The sequence below is a fragment of the Petromyzon marinus genome, unplaced genomic scaffold (genome assembly GCF_048934315.1).
Source record: "Petromyzon marinus isolate PM22_M1 ecotype Great Lakes invasive population unplaced genomic scaffold, UKy_Petmar_22M1.pri1.0 PM_Scaffold_127, whole genome shotgun sequence".
Classification (NCBI taxonomy): domain Eukaryota; kingdom Metazoa; phylum Chordata; class Hyperoartia; order Petromyzontiformes; family Petromyzontidae; genus Petromyzon; species Petromyzon marinus.
In genome coordinates, this window is record NW_027423088.1 from 252,969 (window position 1) to 258,968 (window position 6,000).

Genomic DNA, 6,000 nt, shown 5'->3' on the forward strand with positions numbered 1-6,000 from the left:
GAGTGAGTGAGTCTCTGAGTGAGTGAGTCTCTGAGTGAGTCTTTGAGTGAGTGAGTCCCTGAGTGAGTCTCTGAGTGAGTGAGTCTCTGAGTGAGTCTCTGAGTGAGTCTCTGAGTGAGTGAGTGTCTGAGTGAGTCTCTGATTGAGTGAGTCTCTGAGTGAGTCTCTGAGTGAGTGAGTCTCTGAGTGAGTCTCTGAGTGAGTGAGTCTCTGAGTGATTCTGTGAGTGTGTGAGTCTCTGAGTGAGTGAGTCTCTGAGTGAGTCTCTGAGTGAGTGAGTCTCTGAGTGAGTGAGTCTCTGAGTGAGTCTCTGAGTGAATCTCTGAGTGAGTGAGTCTCTGATTGAGTCTCTGAGTGAGTGAGTCTCTGAGTGAGTCTCTGAGTGAGTCTCTGAGTGAGTGAGTCTCTGAGTGAGTCTCTGAGTGAGTGAGTCTCTGAGTGAGTGAGTCTCTGAGTGAGTGAGTCTCTGAGTGAGTCTCTGAGTGAGTCTCTGAGTGAGTGAGTGTCTGAGTGAGTCTCTGAGTGAATCTCTGAGTGAGTGAGTTTCTGAGTGAGTCTCTGAGTGAGTGAGTCTCTGAGTGAGTCTCTGAGTGAGTGTCTGAGTGAGTCTCTGAGTGAGTCTCTGAGTGAATCTCTGAGTGAGTCTCTGAGTGAGTCTCTGAGTGAGTGAGTCTCTGAGTGAGCGAGTCTCTGAGTGAGTGTCTGATTGAGTCTCTGAGTGAATCTCTGAGTGAATCTCTGAGTGAGTGAGTCTCTGAGTGAGTCTCTAAGTGAGTCTCTGAATGAGTGAGTATCTGAGTGATTGAATCTCTGAGTGAGTGAGTCTCTGAGTGAGTCTCTGAGTGAATCTCTGAGTGAGTGAGTCTCTGAGTGAGTGAATCTCTGAGTGAGTGAGTCTCTGAGTGAGTCTCTGAGTGAGTGAGTCTCTTAGTGAGTGAGTCTCTGAGTGAGTCTCTGAGTGAGTGAGTCTCTGAGTGAGTCTCTGAGTGAGTCTCTGAGTGAGTGAGTCTCTGAGTGAGTGAGTCTCTGAGTGAGTCTCTAAGTTAGGCTCTGAGTGAGTCTCTGAGTGATTGAGTCTCGGAGTGAGTGAATCTCTGACTGAGTGAGTCTCTGAGTGAGTCTCTGAGTGAGTGTCTGAGTGAGTCTCTGAGTTAGCGAGTCTCTGAGTGAGTGAATCTCTGAGTGAGTGAGTCTCTGATTGAGTCTCTGAGTGAGTGAGTCTCTGAGTGAGTCTCTGAGTGAGTGAGTGAGTCTCTGAGTGAATCTCTGAGTGAGTGAATCTCTGAGTGAGTGAGTCTCTGAGTGAGTGAGTCTCTGAGTGAGTCTCTGATTGAGTGAGTCTCTGAGTGAGTCTCTGAGTGAGTGAGTCTCTGAGTGAGTCTCTGAGTGAGTGAGTCTCTGAGTGATTCTGTGAGTGTGTGAGTCTCTGAGTGAGTGAGTCTCTGAGTGAGTCTCTGAGTGAGTGAGTCTCTGAGTGAGTGAGTCTCTGAGTGAGTCTCTGAGTGAATCTCTGCGTGAGTGAGTCTCTGATTGAGTCTCTGAGTGAGTCTCTGAGTGAGTCTCTGAGTGAGTCTCTGAGTGAGTGAGTCTCTGAGTGAGTCTCTGAGTGAGTGAGTCTCTGAGTGAGTGAGTCTCTGAGTGAGTGAGTCTCTGAGTGAGTCTCTGAGTGAGTCTCTGAGTGAGTGAGTGTCTGAGTGAGTCTCTGAGTGAATCTCTGAGTGAGTGAGTTTCTGAGTGAGTCTCTGAGTGAGTGAGTCTCTGAGTGAGTCTCTGAGTGAGTGTCTGAGTGAGTCTCTGAGTGAGTCTCTGAGTGAATCTCTGAGTGAGTCTCTGAGTGAGTCTCTGAGTGAGTGAGTCTCTGAGTGAGCGAGTCTCTGAGTGAGTGTCTGATTGAGTCTCTGATTGAGTCTCTGAGTGAGTGAATCTCTGAGTGAATCTCTGAGTGAGTGAGTCTCTGAGTGAGTCTCTAAGTGAGTCTCTGAATGAGTGAGTCTCTGAGTGATTGAATCTCTGAGTGAGTGAGTCTCTGAGTGAGTCTCTGAGTGAATCTCTGAGTGAGTGAGTCTCTGAGTGAGTGAATCTCTGAGTGAGTGAGTCTCTGAGTGAGTCTCTGAGTGAGTGAGTCTCTGAGTGAGTGAGTCTCTGAGTGAGTCTCTGAGTGAGTGAGTCTCTGAGTGAGTCTCTGAGTGAGTCTCTGAGTGAGTGAGTCTCTGAGTGAGTGAGTCTCTGAGTGAGTCTCTAAGTTAGGCTCTGAGTGAGTCTCTGAGTGATTGAGTCTCGGAGTGAGTGAATCTCTGACTGAGTGAGTGTCTGAGTGAGTCTCTGAGTAAGCGAGTCTCTGAGTGAGTGAATCTCTGAGTGAGTGAGTCTCTGATTGAGTCTCTGAGTGAGTGAGTCTCTGAGTGAGTCTCTGAGTGAGTGAGTGAGTCTCTGAGTGAATCTCTGAGTGAGTGAATCTCTGAGTGAGTGAGTCTCTGAGTGAGTGAGTCTCTGAGTGAGTCTCTGAGTGAGGCTCTGAGTGAGTGAGTCTCTGAGTGAGTCTCTGAGTGAGTCTCTGAGTGAGTGAGTCTCTGACTGAGTGAGTCTCTGAGTGAGTCTCTGAGTGAGTCTCTGAGTGAGTGAGTCTCTGAGTGAGTGAGTCTCTGAGTGAGTCTCTGAGTCAATCTCTGAGTGAGTCTCTAAGTGAGTCTCTGAGTGAGTCTCTGAGTGAGTCTCTGAGTGAGTCTCTGAGTGAGTGAGTGTCTGAGGGAGTCTCTGAGTGAATCTCTGAGTGAGTGAGTGTCTGAGTGAGTCTCTGAGTGAGTGTCTGAGTGAGTCTCTGAGTGAATCTCTGAGTGAATCTCTGAGTGAGTGAGTCTCTGAGTGAGTGAGTCTCTGAGTGAGTGAGTGTCTGAGTGAGTCTCTGAGTGAGTCTCTGAGTGAGTGAGTCTCTGAGTGAGTGAGTGTCTGAGTGAGTCTCTGAGTGAGTCTCTGAGTGAGTGAGTCTCTGAGTGAGTGAATCTCTGACTGAGTGAGTCTCTGAGTGAGTCTCTGAGTGAGTGAGTCTCTGAGTGAGTGAATCTCTGAGTGAGTGAGTCTCTGAGTGAATCTCTAAGTGAGTCTCTGAGTGAGTGTGTGAGTGAATCTCTGAGTGAGTGAGTCAATAAGTGAGTCTCTGAGTCAATCTCTGAGTGAGTCTCTAAGTGAGTCTCTGAGTGAATCTCTGAGTGAGTCTCTGAGTGAGCCTCTGAGTGAGTGAATCTCTGAGTGAGTCTCTGAGTGAGTGAGTCTCTGAGTGAGTCTCTGAGTGAGTCTCTGAGTGAGTGAGTCTCTGAGTGAGTCTCTGAGTGAGTCTCTGAGTGAGTGAGTCTCTGAGTGAGTGAGTCTCTGAGTGAGTCTCTGAGTGAATCTCTGAGTGAGTGAGTCTCTGAGTGAGTCTCTGAGTGAGTCTCTGAGTGAGTGTCTGAGTGAGTGAGTCTCTGAGTGAGTGAATCTCTGAGTGAATCTCTGAGTGAGTGAATCTCTGAATGAGTGAATCTCTGACTGAGTGAGTCTCTGAGTGAGTCTCTGAGTGAGTGAGTCTCTGAGTGAGTGAATCTCTGAGTGAGTCTCTGAGTGAATCTCTGAGTGAGTGAGTCTCTGAGTGAGTCTCTGAGTGAGTCTCTGAGTGAGTGAGTCTCTGAGTGAGTCTCTGAGTGAGTCTCTGAGTGAGTGAGTGTCTGAGTGAGTCTCTGAGTGAGTGAGTCTCTGAGTGAGTCTCTGAGTGAGTCTCTGAGTGATTCTCTGAGTGAATCTCTGAGTGAGTGTCTGAGTGAGTCTCTGAGTGAGTGAATCTCTGAGTGAGTGAGTCTCTGAGTGAGTCTCTGAGTGAGTGAGTCTCTGAGTGAGTCTCTGAGTGAATCTCTGAGTGAGTGAGTCTCTGAGTGAGTATCTGAGTGAGTGAGTCTCTGAGTGAGTCTCTGAGTGAGTCTCTGAGTGAGTGAGTCTCTAAGTGAGTGAGTCTCTGAGTGAGTCTCTGAGTGAGTGGCTGAGTGTGTCTCTGAGTGAGTCTCTAAGTTAGTCTCTGAGTGAGTGAGTCTCTGAGTGAGTGTCTGAATGAGTCTCTGAGTGAGTGAATCTCTGAGTGAGTGAGTCTCTGAGTGAGTCTCTGAGTGAGTGAGTCTCTGAGTGAGTCTCTGAGTGAATCTCTGAGTGAGTGAGTCTCTGAGTGAGTCTCTGAGTGAGTCTCTGAGTGAGTCTCTGAGTGAGTCTCTGAGTGAGTGAGTCCCTGAGTGACTGTCTGAGTGAGTCTCTGAGTGAGTGAGTCTCTGAGTGAGTGAGTCTCTGAGTGAGTCTCTGAGTGAGTCTCTGAGTGAGTCTCTGAGTGAGTGAGTCTCTGAGTGAGTGTCTGAATGAGTCTCTGAGTGAGTGAATCTCTGAGTGAGTGAGTCTCTGAGTGAGTCTCTGAGTGAGTGAGTCTCTGAGTGAGTCTCTGAGTGAATCTCTGAGTGAGTGAGTCTCTGAGTGAGTCTCTGAGTGAGTCTCTGAGTGAGTCTCTGAGTGAGTGAGTCCCTGAGTGACTGTCTGAGTGAGTCTCTGAGTGAGTGAGTCTCTGAGTGAGTGAGTCTCTGAGTGAGTCTCTGAGTGAGTCTCTGAGTTAGTGAGTCTCTGAGTGAGTCTCTGACTGAGTGAGTCTCTGAGTGAGTGAATCTCTGAGTGAGTGAGTGAGTCTCTGAGTGAGTGAGTCTCTGAGTGAGTGAATCTCTGAGTGAGTGAATCTCTGAGTGAGTCTCTGAGTGAGTCTCTGAGTGAGTGAGTCTCTGAGTGAGTGTCTGAATGAGTCTCTGAGTGAGTGAATCTCTGAGTGAGTGAGTCTCTGAGTGAGTCTCTGAGTGAGTGAGTCTCTGAGTGAGTCTCTGAGTGAATCTCTGAGTGAGTGAGTCTCTGAGTGAGTCTCTGAGTGAGTCTCTGAGTGAGTCTCTGAGTGAGTCTCTGAGTGAGTGAGTCCCTGAGTGACTGTCTGAGTGAGTCTCTGAGTGAGTGAGTCTCTGAGTGAGTGAGTCTCTGAGTGAGTCTCTGACTGAGTGAGTCTCTGAGTGAGTGAATCTCTGAGTGAGTGAGTGAGTCTCTGAGTGAGTGAATCTCTGAGTGAGTGAGTCTCTGAGTGAGTCTCTGGCACCTCCAGGTAGCTGACCACGTGGCTAGGCGACAGCGAGACGCTCCAAGTGTTGCCCAGTCGATGTGGAGCACCCCAGGGCTGAGTTCGCTCCTAAACCAGGTCACCGAGGGAGCCGGGAACGCCTCGAACTCGCAGGTTAAGTTCACGGGTTGGAGGGCCACGAGTAGAACGAGTGGTAGAGGGGGTCCAGCGATACGGGGGAGACTGAGAGTGGGAGGGGGAGACACGGGGGGAGAGAGTGAGTGGGTGAGTGGGGGGTGGGTGAGTGGGTGAGTGGGTGGGTGGGTGAGTGAGTGGGTGAGTGAGTGAGTGGGAGGGTGAGTGGGTGGGTGAGTGGGTGGGTAGGTGGGTGAGTGGGTGGGTGAGTGGGTGGGTGAGTGGGTGAGTGAGTGTGTGGGTGAGTGGGTGGGTGAGTGGGTGGGTGGGTGGGTGAGTGGGTGAGTGGGTGGGTGAGTGAGTGGGTGGGTGAGTGAATGAGTGAGTCTGTGGGTGGGTGAGTGAGTGGGGAGTGGGTGAGTGAGTGGGTGGGTGGGTGAGTGGGTGAGTGAGTGGGTGAGTGAGTGGGTGGGTGGGTGAGTGGGTGAGTGGGTGGGTGGGTGAGTGGGTGAGTGAGTGAGTGGGTGAGTGAGTGGGTGAGTTGGTGAGTTGGTGAATGAGTGAGTGGGTGGGTGAGTGGGTGGGTGAGTGGGTGAGTGAGTGAGTGGGTGAGTGAGTGGTTGAGTGAGTGAGTGGGTGGGTGAGTGAGTGAGTGAGTGAATGGGTGAGTGAGTGGGTGAGTGGGTGAGTGACTGGGTGAGTGAGTGAGTGGGTGAGTGAGTGAGTGGGTGAGTGGGTGAGTGAGTGAGTGGGTGAGTGAGTGGGTG

At 50.3% G+C, this 6,000-nt stretch overlaps 1 long non-coding RNA gene across 1 annotated transcript in view; it reads right to left on the reverse strand.

Moving 5' to 3' along the window:
- The window catches only part of LOC142922634 (uncharacterized), a 55,113-nt gene extending 49,752 nt beyond the window's left edge, over positions 1-5,361 (reverse strand). The window contains exon 1 of the long non-coding RNA XR_012940202.1: positions 5,138-5,361. This is a non-coding gene — a long non-coding RNA (uncharacterized LOC142922634). The remainder of the gene's footprint in view (positions 1-5,137) is intronic.
- Between the last annotated feature and the right edge of the window lie 639 nt (positions 5,362-6,000).